The sequence below is a fragment of the Colobus angolensis genome, unplaced genomic scaffold (assembly GCF_000951035.1).
Source record: "Colobus angolensis palliatus isolate OR3802 unplaced genomic scaffold, Cang.pa_1.0 Scaffold6, whole genome shotgun sequence".
Taxonomy (NCBI): domain Eukaryota; kingdom Metazoa; phylum Chordata; class Mammalia; order Primates; family Cercopithecidae; genus Colobus; species Colobus angolensis.
The window spans coordinates 17,562,523-17,581,627 of record NW_012119598.1 but is presented as its reverse complement, the minus strand read 5'-3'; the positions used below and the strand labels follow the sequence as shown (position 1 = coordinate 17,581,627).

Sequence of the window (19,105 nt, the reverse complement as noted above, 5' to 3'; positions counted from 1 at the left end):
GCCTGTAATCCCAGCACTTTGGGAGGCCGAGGCGGGTGGATCACCTGAGGTCAGGAGTTCGAGACCAGCCTGACCAACATGGTGAAACCCCGTCTCGACTGAAAATACAAAAAAAAGCCAAGCGTGGTGTCATGTGCCTGTAAGCCCAGCTACCCTGGAGGCAGAGGCAGGAGAATCGCCAGAATCTGGGAGGCAGAGGCTGCAGTGAGCCAAGATCACGCCACTGCACTCCAACCTGGGGGACAGAGTAAGACTCTGTCTCAGAAAAAAAAAAAGGAAATAGATTTATGCTGCTTGTTGAGGACCAGCAGTATTCTCAACCATGTGAGGAATTCTTTTATTATTATTATTATTATACCTTAAGTTCTAGGGTACATGTGTACAACGTGCAGGTTTGTTACATATGTATACATATGCCATGTTGGTGTGCTGCACCCTTAACTCGTTATTTACATTAGGTATATCTCCTAATGCTATCCCTCCCGCCTCCCCCCACCCCACAACAGGCCCTGGTATGTGATGTTCCCCTTCCTGTGTCCAAGTGTTCTCATTGTTCAATTCCCACCTATGAGTGGGAACATGTGGTGTTTGGTTTTTTGTCCTTGTGATAGTTTGCTGAGAATGATGGTTTCCAGCTTCATCCACGTCCCTCAAAGGACATGAACTCATCCTTTCTTATGGCTGCATAGTATTCCATGGTGTATATGTGCCACATTTTCTTAATCCAGTCTATCCTTGTTGGACATTTGGGTTGGTTCCAAGTCTTTGCTATTGTGAATAAGTGTCGCAGTAAACATACGTGTGCATGTGTCTTTATAGCAGCATGATTTATAATCCTTTGGGCATATGCCCAGTAATGGGATGGCTGGTTCAAATGGTATTTCTAGTTCTAGATCCTTGAGGAATCACCACACTGTCTTCCACAATGGTTGAACTAGTTTACAGTCCCACCAACAGTGTAAAAGTGTTCCTATTTCTCCATATCCTCTCCAGGACCTGTTGTTTCCTGACTTTTTAATGATTGCCATTCTAACTGGTGTGAGATGGTATCCATTGTGGTTTTGATTTGCATTTCTCTGATGGCCAGTGATGATGCACATTTTTTCATGTGCCTGTTGGCTGCATAAATGTCTTCTTTTGAGAAGTGTCTGTTCATATCCTTCACCCTTTTTGATGGGGTTGTTTTTTTCTTGTAAATTTGTTTGAGTTCTTTGCAGATTCTAGATATTAGCCCTTGGTCAGATGAATAGATTGCAAAAATTGTCTCCCATTCTGTAGGTTGCCTGTTCACTCTGATGGTAGTTTCTTCTGCTGTGCAGAAGCTCGTTAGTTTAATTAGATCCCATTTGTCAATTTTGGCTTTTGTTGCCATTGCTTTTGGTGTTGTAGACATGAAGTCCTTGCCCATGCCTATGTCCTGAATGGTACTACCTAGGTTTTCTTCTAGGGTTTTTATGGTTCTAGGTCTAACATTTAAGTCTTTAATCCATCTTGAATTAATTTTTGTGTAAGGTGTAAAGAAGAGATCCAGTTTCAGCTTTCTACATATGGCTAGCCAGTTTTCCCAGCACCATTTATTAAATAGGGAATCCTTTCCCCATTTCTTGTTTTTGTCAGGTTTGTCAAAGATCAGATGGCTGTAGATGTGTGGTATTATTTCTGAGGGCTCTATTCTGTTCCATTCGTCTATATCTCTGTTTTGGTACCAGTACCATGCTCTTTTGGTTACTGTAGACTTGTAGTGTAGTTTGAAGTCAGGTAGTTTGATGCCTCCAGCTTTTGGCTTAGGATTGACTTGGCAATGCGGGCTCTTTTTTGGTTCCACATGAACTTTAGTTTTTTCCAATTCTGTGAAGGAAGTCATTGGCAGCTTGATGGGGATGGCATTGAATCTATACATTACCTTGGGCAGTATGGCCATTTTCACGATATTGATTCTTCCTATCCATAAGCATGGAACGTTCTTCCATTTGTTTGTGTCCTCTTTTATTTCATTGAGCAGTGGTTTGTAGTTCTCCCTGAAGAAGTCCTTCACATCCCTTGTAAGTTGGATTCCTAGGTATTTTATTCTCTTTGAAGCAATTGTGAATGGGAGTTCACTTATGATTTGGCTCTCTGTCTGTTATTGGCGGGCTCTCTGTTTGTCTGTTATTGGTGTATAAGAATGCTTGTGATTTTTGCACATTGATTTTACATCCTGAGACTTTGCTGAAGTTGCTTATCAGCTTAAGGAGGTTTTGGGCTGAGACGATGGGGTTTTCTAAATATACAATCATGTCATCTGCAAACAGGGACAATTTGACTTCCTCTTTTCCTAATTGAATATCCTTTATTTCTTTCTCCTGCCTGATTGCCCTGGCCAGAACTTCCAACACTATGTTGAATAGGGGTGGTGAGAGAGGGCACCCCTGTCAGGTGAGGCATTCTTTGAACATCTGAAGCAGCATTTTCCTGGATGGGCATTTCTGCCATAATTGTGGCCAGAAAAAGGTGTGGTCCACACATGCCCGACAGGGACAAAGGGCAAGGGTGAGCATGTACCTACGTCTTATACCCCGGAGATTCTTGCGACTGACGAAGTTCCCTTACAAAGCCCAGAGGAATTCTCCTCCTTGCACCGGAGGTGTTTATAACCTCTAATTTGCTCGCCATCCTTCCTATAGAAGGAGTAGGAGCTTAAGCCCCTGGGAGACTGCGGCAGAGCCAGAGCGGGCTGGTGACCCAGAGCAGTGGCACTCCCCTCTGAGTGCATGAGGCAGATGGAGCAGGAGGGGGATGCAGGTGGGGCACCCTGCGCCCTGCAGGTGAGTGCACAGCCAGCGAAACACCCAGTCAGGGAGCGGGAAGGCTGTCCCTGTGGCAGTAGGTAAAGGAGAGAGTTGCTGAGATGAATATGTGGGTGGGTGCTTCAGCTTGTTTCAACAGCTCCTGTGCCCGATTTTATAATAAATGTTGAGCTTCTTTGTGTTCTGTGCCTGTTGGTGGAAGCCATGGCCCTTGATGAAGATTTCTTCTTATACCGATCTTGCCTTTGGAAAGGGCCCCCCTTTGATAAATGCTGCTGTAGTATTTGATGCAGCCTCCATGAGGTGCTTTGGGTGGGAAGTGGATTCTGACCTCATTTCCCAGAGGAATTTAAAGTGGAGGGGAAGGACTAATTAGTCCCTCATTAAGGACTTACAATGAAGTACAGTATTTCTCCTGAAAGGATAATCTAAGTCACTGGATAAAATGCCCAACATACTTTTAACATAACATAGGAATCCAAAGTCATTTTTAAATAAAAGATTTTTGTAGTTGTGGAGAATGACTATGTTTTAATGGGATCTTTACATATCAGCATTACAAAGGGCTCCTTTAAAATGTGATGATTTTAATGTTTTTGCTGGGGTTTCATCTGAGGTTCCAAATACATATTTCCCTATCATATTTGCAGGCATCCAGCACCCGATTTTAGATGTGCAAATCAGCTCACTTTGTTTACCAGGCTTTGGATAGGAGAGAAAAGGAGGTCTGAGTCTGGGCATGGTGGCCACACCTGTTATCCAACACTTTGGGAGGCCAAGATGAGAGGATTGCTTGAGGCCAGGGGTTCAGGATCAGCCTTGGCAAGATAGAGACCTTGTCTTTACAAAAAATAAGTAAAAATTAGCCAAGCATGGAGGTGTGCACCTGTAGTCCCGGCTCCTCTGGAGGCTGAGGCAGGAGGATTGCTTGAGCCCAGGAGTTAGAGGCTGCAGTGAGCTATGATTGTGCCATTGCACAGCCTGGGTGACAGAGTGAGATTCAGTCTCTAAAAAAATTTAAAACAACAAAAAAGAGGGCTCCAAAAGCTTCGCTGATGAAGAAGGAAAGTCTCTCACTCCTTTTTAACACTGCCTGGCTGGGTTCCAGCTCACTAGCTTAAAACGAGAAGGCACCACCAGTGTGATTAAAATAAGGCCCTACTTAATTAAAACAGTGTGAGAATTTAATAAGAGGCATAAGACTTCACTGATAGTCACCAAAAAATCTCAAAAAGGTGACTTAACAGGCACTAATAGCATATTTTGCTTGTTTTACTTTGTGTCAACATTCCGTTTCCCAGAGACATCCTTTGTAACAGGTGAAAGCCTCTCATTCCTCCCTTTCTCCTCACTGCCTGCCTTTCAGCCATGTCCTTGCTTTTTGGAGTTAACCAGTAAGAAAGAGACCATAATGGAGAAAGAACACACGGACCGTGTTTCACAGACTGTTGCCCTGGTCTCCACTACTTGTGTTAAAGAAGGTGGATTAGTTCCCCTCCAGATTAACTTCAGCATCAGCGGTGCTGTTTTCCTGCCACTTCTTAACATCTGAACAATACCACATTCTGTCCATTTTATTGTTGCCTCTTCTCATACCCTGTATTTGCCAATTCTATACTCATGCCCAAACAGATCTATAGGTATATGTAGGAGGATGATGAAGAACTGGCCAATTCGTAGCTCACCTTTTGAACCCGTACTGAAGATTTAGGAGTCTTAAGCTCTGACCTTAGTCTTTTGGAGAGGAAAGAATCATTTTCCTTTAAGCCTAAGTCTGGCAAAATCTAATTACAAAGTTTTTCGATTTTGCTATTTTAAAATAAAAGCTAAGTCTTCCCCCCATCTATTTTAGCCCTCTCTTCCTCTGCTTCTAATAGTGAAGGAAATAAAGAAGTCTCTCAATTTCACAAGCTTGAGGTACTTACATTTGTACATGATTTCCTGTTCTAAGTGGATGGTTTTGGCCCCTGGCACTTCATGTACACTAGGGCATTTTTGTACACTTTTGGTACCCACCTTAAGAATTGAATGACTAGGTCATGGGGAGTCTTCAAATTATTAACCCTCGGTCCAATCTAAGTCATTAGTTAATGCCATATTTGAAGATGGTAAAGTAACCATCATCTTAGGAAATAACTCTTGTTTGTTATGCTTAGTGCTGAACAAAGTATAAACTCACCAATGTGTGAGAGAGGGACAGGATGCTTATTTCTTTCTGGATATTTAGAATTCGAGCCTATAGGCCGGGCACGGTGGCTCACACCTGTAATCCCAGCACTTTGGGAGGCCGAGGCAGGTGGATCACGAGGTCAAGACATCCAGACCATCCTGGCCAACATGGTGAAACCTCGTCTCTACTAAAAATACAAAAATTAGGTGGGGGTGATGTTGCGCACCTATAGTCCCAGATGCTTGGGAGGCTGAGGCAGGAGAATCACTTGAACCCCGGAGGTGGAGGCTGCAGCGAGCCAGGATCCTGTGCCACAGAACTCCAGCCTGGTGACAGAGTGAGACTCCGTCTCAAAAAAAATTTTTAAAAAAGGAATATCAGCCTGTAAAGTAGAAACACCAACTTTAGCACAAATAGATCTCTTTCTTAATTCTAAAATGGTTTATCAGTTTTTAAAAATGGTGGGGTGCACTGCTGGTGAGAGTGTAGGTTGATGTAGTCATTTTGGAAAAGAATTTGGCACTATTGTGTAACAGCAAATATTCATAGACTCATTCCTAGGCAATAACCCAGGGAAACTTATGCAGATGGATGTTGTTCCTAATGGACACAGCATTGTTTCCAATAGAAAAAAAAGGAAGCTGAAAGCACTTTAAAGGTCATCAATAAACATATATGTATATTAGTCTAATATATAACAATTAGACTAATATGTATATTAATTAGATTAATATATATTAGTTTCTATCCCTGTAGACTAATATGTTAGTCTAATATATAATAATTAAACTAATATGTATAATAATTTGACTAATATGTATATTAGCTTCTATCTCTATAGACATATATTAGTCTAATATGTAATAATTAGACTAATATGTATAATAATTGTAGTAATATATGTATTAGCTTCTATCTCTCCAGACTAATATATATGTTAGTCTACTGAGAACCTTTTTATATATATATCCACACACACATACACACGTACATACATACATATATATAATTTTTTTCTTCACAGAATGGAATATCATACGGCAGTGAATGTGAAGGAACTATGGTAACTACCTGCAACAACATGGCTAAATCTTAGAAACAATATTGTGTGAAAAAAACTAGTCACAGAAGGCTATATACAGTATGATAGTATTATAAAGTTTAAAATCAAGCACAATTAAACCATGTATTTTAGAGAGTGATAGATAGAAAATTTAAGATAGTGGTTACCCCTGGAGAGAAGGCAGGAGGATGGCTTAGGGAAATAGCAAACAGGTAGATGTACCAAAATACCCCTAAATGTCTAGTTCTCACATAGGGTGGTTGGTGTGTGGGTGTTCATTTTATTATTATGCTTCACAGGTTATGTACATGTTAATGCTTTCTTTTGTAGGTTACAAACATTGCATGATAGAAATATTTTTAAAGGGATAGCATAAGTCAGAATTATTGCTTGTTTTTTCCATCTCTATTTCCTAACAGTCTCTTTTTGTAGTCCCCAGGGAGGGGGCTTGAGATCACACAGGAGTAATTAGAAGGTCTGCTTCTGACAGTGTCACTCCTTGAGTGGCGGAGGTTTTAGTGGGAGGCTGACAGTAACTACTGAGTCGAACTGAGAGGTGAAACCAGCTGGACTTCCTGGGTCCAGTGGGGACTTGGAGAACTTTTCTGTCTTAACAAGAGGATTGTAAAATGCACCAATCAGTTCTCCGCAGCTAGCAAGAGGTGTGTAAAATGCACCAATCAGCGCTCTGTAAAAATGCACCAGTCAGTGCTCTGTAGCTAGCAAGAGGTTTGTAAAATGCACCAATCGGTGCTCTGTAAAAATGCACCAATCAGTGCTCTGTAGCTAGCAAGAGATTTGTAAAATGTACCAATCAGCACTCTGTAAAATGGACCAATCCAGCGCTCTGTAAAGTGGACCAATCAGTGCTCAGCAAAATGGACCATTCAGCAGGATTGTAGAAGTAACCAATCATGGGGAGGATTGAGAAAAGGGCATTCTGATAGGACAGAAACTGGGAGGGGACAAATAAGGGAATAAAAGCTGCCCCCCCCACCCCCACCCACACCCCGGCAACAGCCACCTGCGGCAACCTAACCTGCTCAGGTTCTCTTCCAGCTGTAGAAGCTTTGTTCTTTAGCTTTTCACAATAAATTTTGCTGCTGCTCACTCTTTGAGTCCATGCCATCTTTCAGAGCTGTAACACTCACGGAGAAGCTCCGCAGCTCCATTCTTGAAGTCAGCGAGACCAGGAACCCACCGGAAGGAACCAACTCCAGACACAGAATTAGCTAGGAGATGTGGGAGCTTTCTGTATAGCGCTTCCTACCAAAAGCCTAGAAAATCTTGGGGCGTGGAGGAAAGAAAATCCATCAAATAAAGGTTTGGTGACCTCTTGGAAAACGCATATTCATTGTCCCAGCAGTGACTAATACTTCTGACTGTGGGCCTGGGTGGGATATTATGAGAAACCTGTTCGTTTGCTGCCCACCCTTCTCTTCTTAGCAGCACTTGGCCTTCTGAAGTGAGGCAGGAGTCCCGCATGTGCGTGATGATGTAATATGTTAAGCAGCCAGGCACACTGTCACCGGCTCAAAGGTTCAGTCTTGAAAAATTAAAGGCGGGTATGTGAGAAATAAGCCCATGTGGGAATAAGAATGACAGTGGAAGTGGAAAATGTAAGTTGGGACTGATGTTCTGCTGTTTTGAGTACTGAAATTCTCTGCTGCTGGGATTCATCACTGAAGTGCTGGCCAGTACTGGGTGGGGTGGGCAGAGTTCTCTCGGGAATCGTGGCTTATTCTGCAACAGCTGAGCAGAATCATGAGTGACAGCCTGGTGGTGGGGAGGTTGAGTCTTACTCCGGGTTTCCATTAAATGAGTGCATGGAATCAATACCTAACTGAACATTTGTCTTTAGAACACCCAGGGGCCCCTGGGGAATTTGGTATTTTCAGACTAATTCTCAGACAGGAAAATGTGCAGCATGACTATTTTTTAAAATAGTTTCAACATCTTTTATGTAATGCTGATGCATCTGGAAGTGAAAACGCTAAGAGTTTCATTTCACTAAAAAATGAATTTTTTTTTGGCTGTAACCTTTAACTTGAAATCACAATTAGTGGCCTTTTTACCATAGTCAAAGTGTGTGTAATCACCCACACATCAAACCAGTATTTACTGAGTGTATATTCTGTGCAAAGAACTGTGCAAGTTGTTATGAAAAATAAAAAGACCTCGTTGGATCCCCTAAGGAGCTCATAGTCTGGAAAGGGAGACAGATCATTACACAGCAGGAAAAATACAATATGTGTGGGAGCATGTCACAAAGGAAGTGACATCGAGCTGAATCTTAAAGGAAGAGCAATGCTTGAATGAGTGAGGACATCCCTGATTGAAGGACCAGCATAACGAATGAAAATTTTGCCTTATATTACTAAGATTCCATCAGTTATGACACAAACATAAGCATCATGATAATGAAATTAATAGTGAATTTGAATAAAAATGATCAAATTAAGACTTTTTGGCTTTGTCTATTCTACCGTCTCATTTTAATTATGTTGCAAAGAACCATATACTTACGGTAAACTGGTCAGTAGCTGTGGCCAGGGAATAGAATCATAATTCAATTTAAAAGGAGTTTAATATGCGCTTGGTAAATGAATAGGTTACAGCTGGGCACAGTAGTTCACACCTGTAGCCCCAGCACTTTGGGAGGCTTAGGTGGGAAGATTGCTAAAGACCAGTAGTTTGAGTACAGCCTGGGCAACACAGCAAGACCCTGTCTCTACTAAAAAATTTAAAAAATAGGCACAGTGGCTCACGCCTGTAATCCCAGCACTTTGGGAGGCCAAGGTGGGCGGATCACCTGAGGTCGGGAGTTCGAGACGAGCATGACCAACATGGAGAAACCCCATCTCTACTAAAAATACAAAATTAGCCGGGTGTGGTGGCACATGCTTGTAATCCCAGCTACTTGGGAGGCTGAGGCAGGAGAATCGCTTGAATCCGGGAGGCGGAGGTTACGGTGAGTAGAGATCACACCATTGCACCCCAGCCTATACTTCCCCTATAACTCTAGTATCTCTGAGGAAAAGCCTCAATCATAAATATGATTTGCTCTGGGGTTTTATCTTTTATCAGTGATAAATGGAATAGAGAATAGAAATCTCAAAATATAATAATGATAGTACTTTATATTTCAGTATAACTTAATATAGAAAACGCTAATATACATTATTTAAATTTGGCCAATATGCAAGAGAAAAGCAACATAGGGCAGAATTATAAGTTGCTTCATAAAATAACTATTACCAGTTCATTCTGTCCAACTATGTACTGGTAGCATTTGTAAACAATTCATTCTTTTTTTTTTTTTCCAAAATGCGTTGCAAAATACTGTTGCCTCTGTTTTCCTATTTGCGGTCTATTTCATTAAATTTCTGCAATTCTAAATTAGAATAGCATCTAATAGACCACATATGAAACGTACTTGCTATTAATTCAGACATTTTGTGGCATATTCATTAGTCAAATCCTTAGTGTTTATTTATGAAGTCACATTACTCTGTCCAGTAATTAACAGAAGTGGATGAATATGTACCTCTAACTTGTTTTTTTTAGCAAAAGAAATAGTTTATAGTAAGTATAATTATGTCAGCTGAATGTTTACAGCACTTGAATGTCAATGTGTGTTGTTTCTGTCGTTTAGATTTCATAGATAATTTTTGTACAGAAATGCTTTGCTGTTGATGCTTTGGTACCTCCACACATATATCACAGATTAGCGAAACAATCATTTGTCCTTCAGCTGTAACGAATAAGACTCTTCTTTATCCTTAATTTTCTGAGCTCCTGTCTAGGCAGTTTATGTCCTTACACAGGTGCTAATGCTAATTAATTCTTTAATATGAAAAATGCTGGCAAATAAAACTGCTGCATTTTACCCATGAGTTGTAAATTCAGCTTAGTTGCCCTAACAATAATGATAGTGATAATGGCTGTACAATTAATATTTATGGAGTGCTTCCAGTATACTGAGTTCTGTGCTAAACATTTTACTTATGTAGCTTAGTTAACTCTCATCACAACCCTGTGAGGTAGGTGTTATTAGCCCGTTTCACAGATGAATTTGTAATCATTATGCCTTACCACACTTCATGATAATATTCTCTATTAATCATATATTTCAAATGCCCAGCTCTGGAACTTTGCAGTATGAAACGTGTGTATGTGTGTGATGTATATATAATATATACATGTGTATATATAATATATAAATGTAGATATATAATATGTGTGTGTGTATACACACATTATTTATTTATTTTGTCAATTCAACCAATATTTATTAACAATTTATGTGCCAGGCTGCTGTACGAAACTCTGGGGTACCGTGATGAGGGGATACCTCTTTCTTGCCTTTAAGGGACTTAGGTTGTAGTGGGAGACATGGACTTGGTTAAGGAACAAATACAGGAAAATATAATTGCTTTAATAGGGATAGGTACAGGGGTTGTAGAAAAATGAAGGAAAAGGGCCCCCGCTTCCCAGAAGGTGTCAGGGAGTTCTTCACAGAAAAGCGGCCCCAGCCCTGAGGCTTGAAGACTGAGTGAGTTTGAAAAGATGTGTGGGGGGGAACAGAAGAGAGAAGGGTGTGGAGATGAGGGAAACAAGTTGGGGTCAGGGAGCTACAGGGAGGGACCTGGAGGTGCTGAGGGTCAAGTGCAGCGAGAGGAGAGACCCGCCTGGCTGGGGTCAGAGCTCAAGCAGCCTTGCATGTTATCCAAAGGAATGTAGATGTCATACTCTGTGTGCTGGAAAATGATCTACAAATGAATCCAGTCAGCACTAGGTAAATCAGTATGATTAAGGGATGACCATCCTTTCTTCCCACCTTCCTCCCTCCCTTTCTCCCTCCCTCCTTCTTTGGCTCATTTATTCACTCAGCAGATTTTACTGAGTGCCTGTAATGTGCAGAGCTCTCCATTGAATCCTGAAGATTAAAGGAGGGGTGAGAGTGGACACAGTTCTCCCTTTCTGGAGTTTATTGATTCGTGGGGGAAAACAAGCATTAATCAATGAATCAACCAAAAAATGTAAAAATTACAAAATGACGACTATAACCAGGGAGGGTCATTCCATACAAGTGTGTCACAGGAGGTAGTGACCACGCTGGGGAAGTCAGGAAGGTTCCCTTGAGAAGAGGACTGAGCTGAGAGCTGAAGGAGAAAAGAATACAAGGTCGTTTGATAGAAGGGGTGGGTGATTTGAGGAGAAGTCTTAGCAAGGAGGAAGTCATGTGCAAAGGCTTTAAGGCCTGGGAAAGCAAGGTCCTTTTAAGGAATTGAAAGGAAGCCAATCAAGCTGTAGTGCAAGTTGGAAGAGAATGCAGGGGCTGGACCACACCAGGCTTTTGGGGCCATGTTTAGAAGTGGAAAGCCACTGTAGTGCCTTAGGCAGGAACTAAGGAAGGCAGTGGGGTGGCAGGGTGGACATGGGGAGACATGTTAGGGGGCCAGGGAAAGAGTCCAGATGAGCCAGCATGGTGCAGAGGAGGAGCGGAGGGAGTTGAGGAGTATGGCTACATGGTTGAATATGAGGCATAATTTGGGAGAGGAAGACGTCAGAGTGATGTTGGTGCCATCGCTGAGCTAGGGAACATAGGGGAGGGCAGAATCTATTCTGCTTAGATTTCCAGAAAACATTAGGGGATAGATGGGGATGACATCACAGTAGAATTTAAGCTCAAGGTTGGCCTTGAAAAATCAGTAGGAATTTTCTTTTCTTTTCTTTTTTTTTTTTAAGACAGAGTTCCATTGTTGAAGCCCAGGCTGTAGTGCAATGGCACAATCTCGGCTCACTGCAACCTCTGCCTCCCGGGTTCAAGTGATTCTCCTGCCTCAGCCTCACAAGTAGCTGGGACTACAGGCGCCTGCTGCCATGCCTGGCTAGTTTTTGTATTTTTTTTTTTTTTTTTTTTTTTAGTAGAGACGGGATTTCACCATGTTGGCCAGGCTGGTCTTGAACTCCTGACCTCAGGTGATCCTCCCACCTTGGCCTCCCAAAGTGCTGGATTTATGGGTGTGAGACACCACGTCCAGCTGAAAAATGAGTAGGAATTTTCTAAATGGCAAGGAGGGGCAAGGCCTGTTAATCAAAGGGAGTGTCATATGCAAAGGCAGAGGCATAACCAAGATAGTGCAAAAAAATGCCTACACATATACAAAAGCAGAGTTATTGTGGGACCCATACATCATTTTGTTGATTTCTTGATATGCTCATATCCATTTTGTGTTGCAGTGATTCTAAGATCTGTATTACTATGTAGACTTTGTAAACAGGTAAACATGTTTAAGTATTTTTTTAAGATACAGCCGTATTAGCTATAGAAATTCCTCTCTTCATTTTTGTATCTTTACTTTGGAATTCACACATCCCTTTTGATGTTATCATCTGACTTGTTTCTAATGAAATGTAGCCACTTAGGCAGGACGTGGATTTTAGGTTTCTGCTTAGTGTGTTGGCATCTGGATTTGGGATTACTTAGCTTTTTTTTTTTTTTTTTTTTTTTTTTTTGAGACGGAGTCTCGCTCTGTCGCCCAGGCTGGAGTGCAGTGGCCGGATCTCAGCTCACTGCAAGCTCTGCCTCCCGGGTTTACGCCATTCTCCTGCCTCAGCCTCCCGAATAGCTGGGACTACAGGCGCCCGCCACCTCGCCCGGCTAGTTTTTTGCATTTTTTAGTAGAGACGGGGTTTCACCGTGTTGGCCAGGATGGTCTCGATCTCCTGACCTCGTGATCCGCCCGTCTCGGCCTCCCAAAGTGCTGGGATTATAGGCTTGAGCCACCGCGCCCGGCCGTATTTTTAATTTACTAAAATAACCGTCACCTTACACTCAATTGAAATATGAACATGTTGGTTTTAGTTGAGCTTGGGAATTAAAATCAAAGTACAGTCAAATCCAAAACAAATAATAGTAATTTTAAGACTTAGGTGACATAACCCTCTGGGGAAAATGAGGTGATACTGATTTGATACTTTTTATTTTTTTGAAGACAGTTTTGTTCTGTCACCAGGCTGGAGTGCAGTGGTATGATCTCAGCTCACTGCAAACTCCGCTTTCCAGTTCTAGTGATTCTCCTGCCTCACCCTCCCCAGTAGCTGGGATTACAGGCGTGCACCCCCATGCCTGGCTAAGTTTTGTATTTTTAGTAGAGATGGGATTTCACCATGTTGGTCAGGATGGTCTCGATCTCCTGACCTCGTGATCCACCCACTTCAGCCTCCCAAAGTGCTGGGATTACAGGCGTGAGCCACCATGCCCTGCCCCAATATGTTTTAATACTAACTACAAAAGTGTTGATAGCAAGATCAGCTTTGAAGAGATGGTATAGTACTAGAATCCTAAGCATGACCTCTGTGAACAGTTGGCTTAAGTACTGGCTTTAACATCTGTTGGCTGTATTTCCTCTCAGTTTTCTTGTCAATAATGCAGAGGTAATCATGATTCCTGGCCACCCCACAGACTGCAATGGAGTGGGGCAATGTGTGTAAAACCCTTAGCCCAGGGCCCAGAACATAGTAAATGTTTAATCAATGTTCGTGATGACCTTGGCCATCGCTGATACCGTGTCTTAACTGAGTTATTAACGAAGAGGCATGTGTAGTTTCAAAAGTGAAAGTCAGGCCAGAATGGTAAATACATGCACTGAATTTGCATAATTTTGTGGCTAGAAGGTGTCTTAGAGAAAGAGAGCATCAAATTCAGCATTGTTTCTGACATTTTCTGTGAAGAACTGACTGCTTTTTATTTCTTAGAAATCTTAGAATCATTAAGTAGAGAAGGAGGGGCAGGAAGAGGGTTATTTTGATAGTGGTGTCCCTAAGGTGAGGAGACGGGGTGGGAAGCAACCCTTGGCCAGAACCCACTCATCTCTGGGGATAGGAACCTGCGGTGTCTCTGCCTGCTGAGTTTTTGACATTGTGATTTAAAAATCGTGTGTGTGTGTGTGTGCACGCTTGTGCGTGTGCATGTGTGTGTGAGAGAGATTATGCAATATGATGTTTCCCGTTTCTGTGACATCAGCAAATGTGAATGAAGACCACAGAAGCTGCCTAACTCAGTGGAAATACTGTTTTTATAATTACAGGTCTAGGCATTTTACATTGAGATTCTCCACTGCCACCCTTTCTACCCAAGCAAAATCTTCGTGAAAAGATCCGCTGCAAGGAACTGATAGCTTATGCTTCTCCATTGTGATGAAAGCACATGGTACAGGTAAACATCTCCAAAATCTTTAAAGGAATATAATTATCACTGAGTTGTAAACTCCCCAAGATAGTGGTGGGGGTATATACATACCTGGTTACACAAACATACGCATACAACATAAATATGTATCTATTCATGTAGACCCCATTTCTCCCTACTGTCTCTTTTATAAAAATGGAACCCTTGCTTTTTTGTGGGAAACGAAGTAACTTCTACTTATTTTGAGGTCACTAGTTAGGATAGATGACAAAGCATTGCTAATAATTCTGAAGGCAGTGTTTATAAATTCACCTGGAGAGACGAACATCAAATGGTAGTAGAGGTTGTAGAAGTACTAGAGATTATTAAGAGTATTGTTCCTCTTAACAATGTAATTCTGAACATCTTTCATAGCAACAGATATTTTTCTACAGTATAATTATTAATGATTGTATAGTATACCATTGAGTAAATATTCTAAAATTTATTTAATTTATATCCCTTCTAACTGGACAGTTAGTCATTTCTAATTTTTTGCCTTTTTATTTTCTTGAGACAGGGTCTCATTCTGTCACCCAGGCTGGAGTGCAGTGGCATGATTTTGGCTCACTGCAACCTCTGCCTCCAGGGCTCAAGTGACCCTCCCACCTCACCCTCCCAAGTATTAATAGCTGGGATTACAGGTGCATGCCACCACACCTGGCTAACTTTTGTATTTTTTTTTTTTTTTTATAGTGAAGGGGCTTTGCCATGTTGCCCAGGCTGGTCTCAAACTCGTGACCTCAAGCAGTCCTCCCACTTCAGCCTCCCAAAGTGCTGGGATTACAGGCGTGAGCCACCATGCCCAGCCATTTTATTGCTTTAATGGTGCCAAAAATATTCTTATAGCTCTGTGTTAGTTCCCATTACAAATTATTTCCTTAGGCTAATTTCTTAGTGGCATACTGGTAAATGTAAGAGTTTTCAAGTTTTATGGCTTTTGGTAACTTGTTCCCAAATTACTTTCCAGTAAAGTCATACCAGTTTGTGTTTCCAGAGGCAGTTTATGAGAGTGTCTACTTAATACAATTTTCCAATGCTGGGAATTTTTAAAACAAAAGGAGTTTTTGCTGACTGATTATGCAAAATGGTGTTTCCATGTATTTTGGGTTTTGGGGTGGGGGGGTCATTTGTAAGTAAATTGTACTGTTTTGTAGAACCTTCCTCCATTAGACAGTAGCATCCTTGAAACTTACCAGATTTCAACATTTCAGAAATAATATTAAATCCAGAAGGAGTGGAAGGGTCCTAGGGAATTTTAAGTTCTTCCTTTCTGGCCAAGTATTTTTAGACAACTATGAAATCACTAGATAGCAATCATTTTTCAGTGGAAAGCATAATGTTTCATTTCTTAAAAAGAGTAAAAAGGTATTTAATAAAAAAATCTTTATTAGACGTGTATCTGAAGTTATACTGCTCATTAGTTTAAAAATATGTATGTGCCTGTATGTGTGTGTGTGTGTGTGTGTGTGTGTGTGTGTGTGTGTGTGTATATGTCCAATATTGGGAACATGATTAAATATAACTATGTTAGTGCCATATGATGGAAAAGCTGTAGCTCACAGTAGATAAGACTGCAAGCTTCAGGCTGCCTGGGCTCAAATTCCAGCTCTGCTGTTTTTTCGAAGTGTGACATTGGGCAAGTCACTTTGCATGTAAAATTCGGATAATAATAGTACCCTTCTCCCTTGGGTGTTGCTGCAAATAATATATATGAATGTTTAAAATCGTTAAAGCTCCTATTTCAGGAGTATTTAATCATTTGAGAAAATGATCAATATAGAAGTAAACAAATGTAAGGTATTGGCATAAACCACAGTATAATCCTAATCTTGCAAAATTACTTTGCGTCTTTTTCCTCCCTCTTGTCATCCTCCTCTAGTATCTAAAAAAGGGTTTAGCATACTTCTGAATGGCTTTAATTTGTATTAGTGGAGTAATCCCAGTCCTGGAGAGACTGCCTGATTGAAGTCTTCAAGTCAGACACCCATTTTTCACTGAGCTTTGAAACCATGGCTGTCTGGATCACCTGGCTGGGGGCACCCTTGGAGCAGCCGTTGGTTGAGAGCAGAACTTCCTTCCCACCCGGGGCTGCCTAGTTCCTGTGGTACAGCAAGTGCCTTGGGCACAGAGAGAGTCCCTCACCGTCTGGCACCATATGTGAGCTGCCCTAGTTGGCTCATCTCTTTCCGTCATTACTAAATAAGCTTCATTTCACTAAATAAATGAAAGAGAAGGTAGATGAAGAGACCCCTACACCCAGCTCTTAGGAAATGCATGCTTTATCCTACAGATGAAGGAAGGGGAAGACTATAGGGTTGTGAATCTCTTGACCCTTTGGCTCCATCATAACGTTGAAAAGTGAAAGCAAAAGCGGTCAAAGAATCATTTAGCATGAAGGAGACAAACAGAATGACTTGTGTGTCTTCAGCCTCTGCCTTTCACTGGTTACCCTGCAATGAGCTTGTGTATATAGAGGCTGCATTCATTTTGGCCCTCATTTCTGGTCTAATTTGAACAGCTCTGTATTTCTCAGCAGAAGAGGAATATCTGAATTTCTAATTAAGGCATGTTAGCTTAAGAATACCTCCTTAATATGTCATAAATCATTCCCCTGTAAGTGACTATGAGGATGAATAAGAAAACAAAACTTAGATTTATACACCCATGTATATTATTTCAACAAAATTAATCAGTTCATAGAGGGAGAGAGGACAACAAATGTGTTCGCAAATATAGGTCAGGAAAAGAGTTCATAATGTTCTGCCAGATTCTGATGAGGCACTTTGTGAGTGTAGGTAGAGGGCCTCATGTAATGGTAGTGGGAATGGTAATAACACTACCATATGGAACATTTGGTATTTGAATAGCACTTAGCTTCCTCCCAACTACAAAATCAATAGAGACTCAGAGAGGAAGAAAGGATTCTCTTGCTGTGGATCGCTGACTGGTGTGCAGAAATGCAGACGTGTTGGCTGTCAAGGGCTTACCAGAATAAATTTCTCTAGGGAGGCAGGAGAGTGGGAAATACTTAACCATATTAATTGTGCTGCAACCTCAGATCTGTGGTTAGCAGGTTTTGGTTGTTTCCATATACTACACATGGTTGCCCAAACCATTTTTGCATTCACGTACAAGACCTATCTGCAAGACCAGGCAGAATCATTGTTGAAATCTCAGTTCGCAAAGTCCCATGGAGACTTTGGAGTGCCTTAGGATTTTGCCAGCACAAAGTTAAAGCACAACTTTTGAGTTGTGAGAAACTGAGACAAGGTCTTTAATTTTAATCCCATTCAGTCATTCATCACTCATTTATTAATTTAGCAAAGGCCTTTTTAGGGGCCGCTATGTTCCAGTATAGGGCGGTTCACTGAAGATAATGGAGGAAAACAAGGTAGACATATGAGACTGGCCCTAATAGAGTTTACAGTCCTCAGGGAGATATAGTCAACACCATCGTAACTGGTTTGGGTGAATAGGGGAGATGAACTGGACCATTCTAAAAAGAGGTATGGAGTGCATCTGAAATTGGAAACTGGAGAAAGACCTGTTGATCTGGAAGGTATAGAACAGAAAGAACCAGAGAATAGTCGGGGACTGACAGTGAGGTTGTGATTGTTGACAGCTGGGCCAGGTTGGGAAATGAAGAAGGTAAAAAGAGAAGCATACTGTCAAATGCCCCTCGAATGCACATGCTGGGGCCGGGAAAGATCGTAGGACTACTGATCTCTCAATTTAGGTAATGTAAATGATACATCTTATTGACAGTCCGTATCCTTAAGAAATCGTGAAATGAGTCTTTTACTTTTTATAACTATACAAACATGTTAGAAAGGTGGATGTCACCCTGTCTTTATCACAGTATGGTGATTTTTTTAACCACCCAAGGGAAGCATTGAGGTTCATCAGAATACATGTACCTTATTCTCTTACTAACCGTATCCTTTTTCTTATTTTACCCATTATAATTCATCTCAGAGAGTGAGATTAATTATATAATTAATCCTACCTTTTGTGTACATGCATAATTAACTTTCTTTAGTTCACTTTAAACAGATTTTAGTTTCCAGATCTAAATAACAGCCCCTCCATTTGTCACATCTTGACCTCTTTACTGTTTGGTACCCTTCCACTCAGCATTGTTTGTGGGATTGTGGTTCTTCTTACCTTCCTCCCTACATTCCTGGGTGCTTTTAGTGGTCTCTTAAATAACAGGATCTGCTCAGAGATTTCTTTTATCTCCTTAGGCCTTGACCTGTGTTTGGTAAAGGCTGCATTTTTAGCTTTGGATTTACTGTCTTTGACGAACCTTTTTCTCTATCTTATGCCTCCCTGGTCAACTGCTCTCTTCGGGGCCTCAACCATCCACCACGTACTCTACCCAGATGTTTTCTTCTTTCTTTAACATGTCCAGTTTGGTTGTCTGTTTCATCCCCTACTCCCCATCCACTCACACCTATCCAACACACACACACACACACACACACACACACAGTGCATTCTGGAACCTGGGGTCTTTTCCCCTTCAGGCACCATATGTAACCCACCCCGCCCCTCAGCTCTTCGGAAATGTTTCCTTTATCCTACAGAAACACAACAAGAAAAACTGTAGGGATGTGAATCCCCTCAACCCTTCGACTACATCTATATCATAAGGTTGAAAAGGAAAAGGCAAAAGGTTGAAATGTACATCTCTAAGGTTAAGAAACTCCTACTGATACTAAGTATTTAAAATACAGACTTCCCCAAAATTTATCTTTCAGCATAAATATGCCCTTCCCTGTTCTCCCAGCCTTCCTTCAATCTGTAGATAGCCTCCATAATGCATAGGCAGTTTGGGGAAAGGCATT

General features: G+C 41.4%; 1 protein-coding gene across 2 annotated transcripts in view; it reads left to right on the top strand.

Moving 5' to 3' along the window:
* The window catches only part of ATXN1 (ataxin 1), a 454,497-nt gene that overhangs the window by 160,403 nt on the left and 274,989 nt on the right, over positions 1-19,105 (top strand). For both annotated transcript variants that reach the window (XR_001004122.1, XR_001004121.1), the window contains one exon: positions 14,116-14,243. The gene's annotated coding sequence lies outside the window, so the exon portion shown is untranslated. The remainder of the gene's footprint in view (positions 1-14,115; positions 14,244-19,105) is intronic.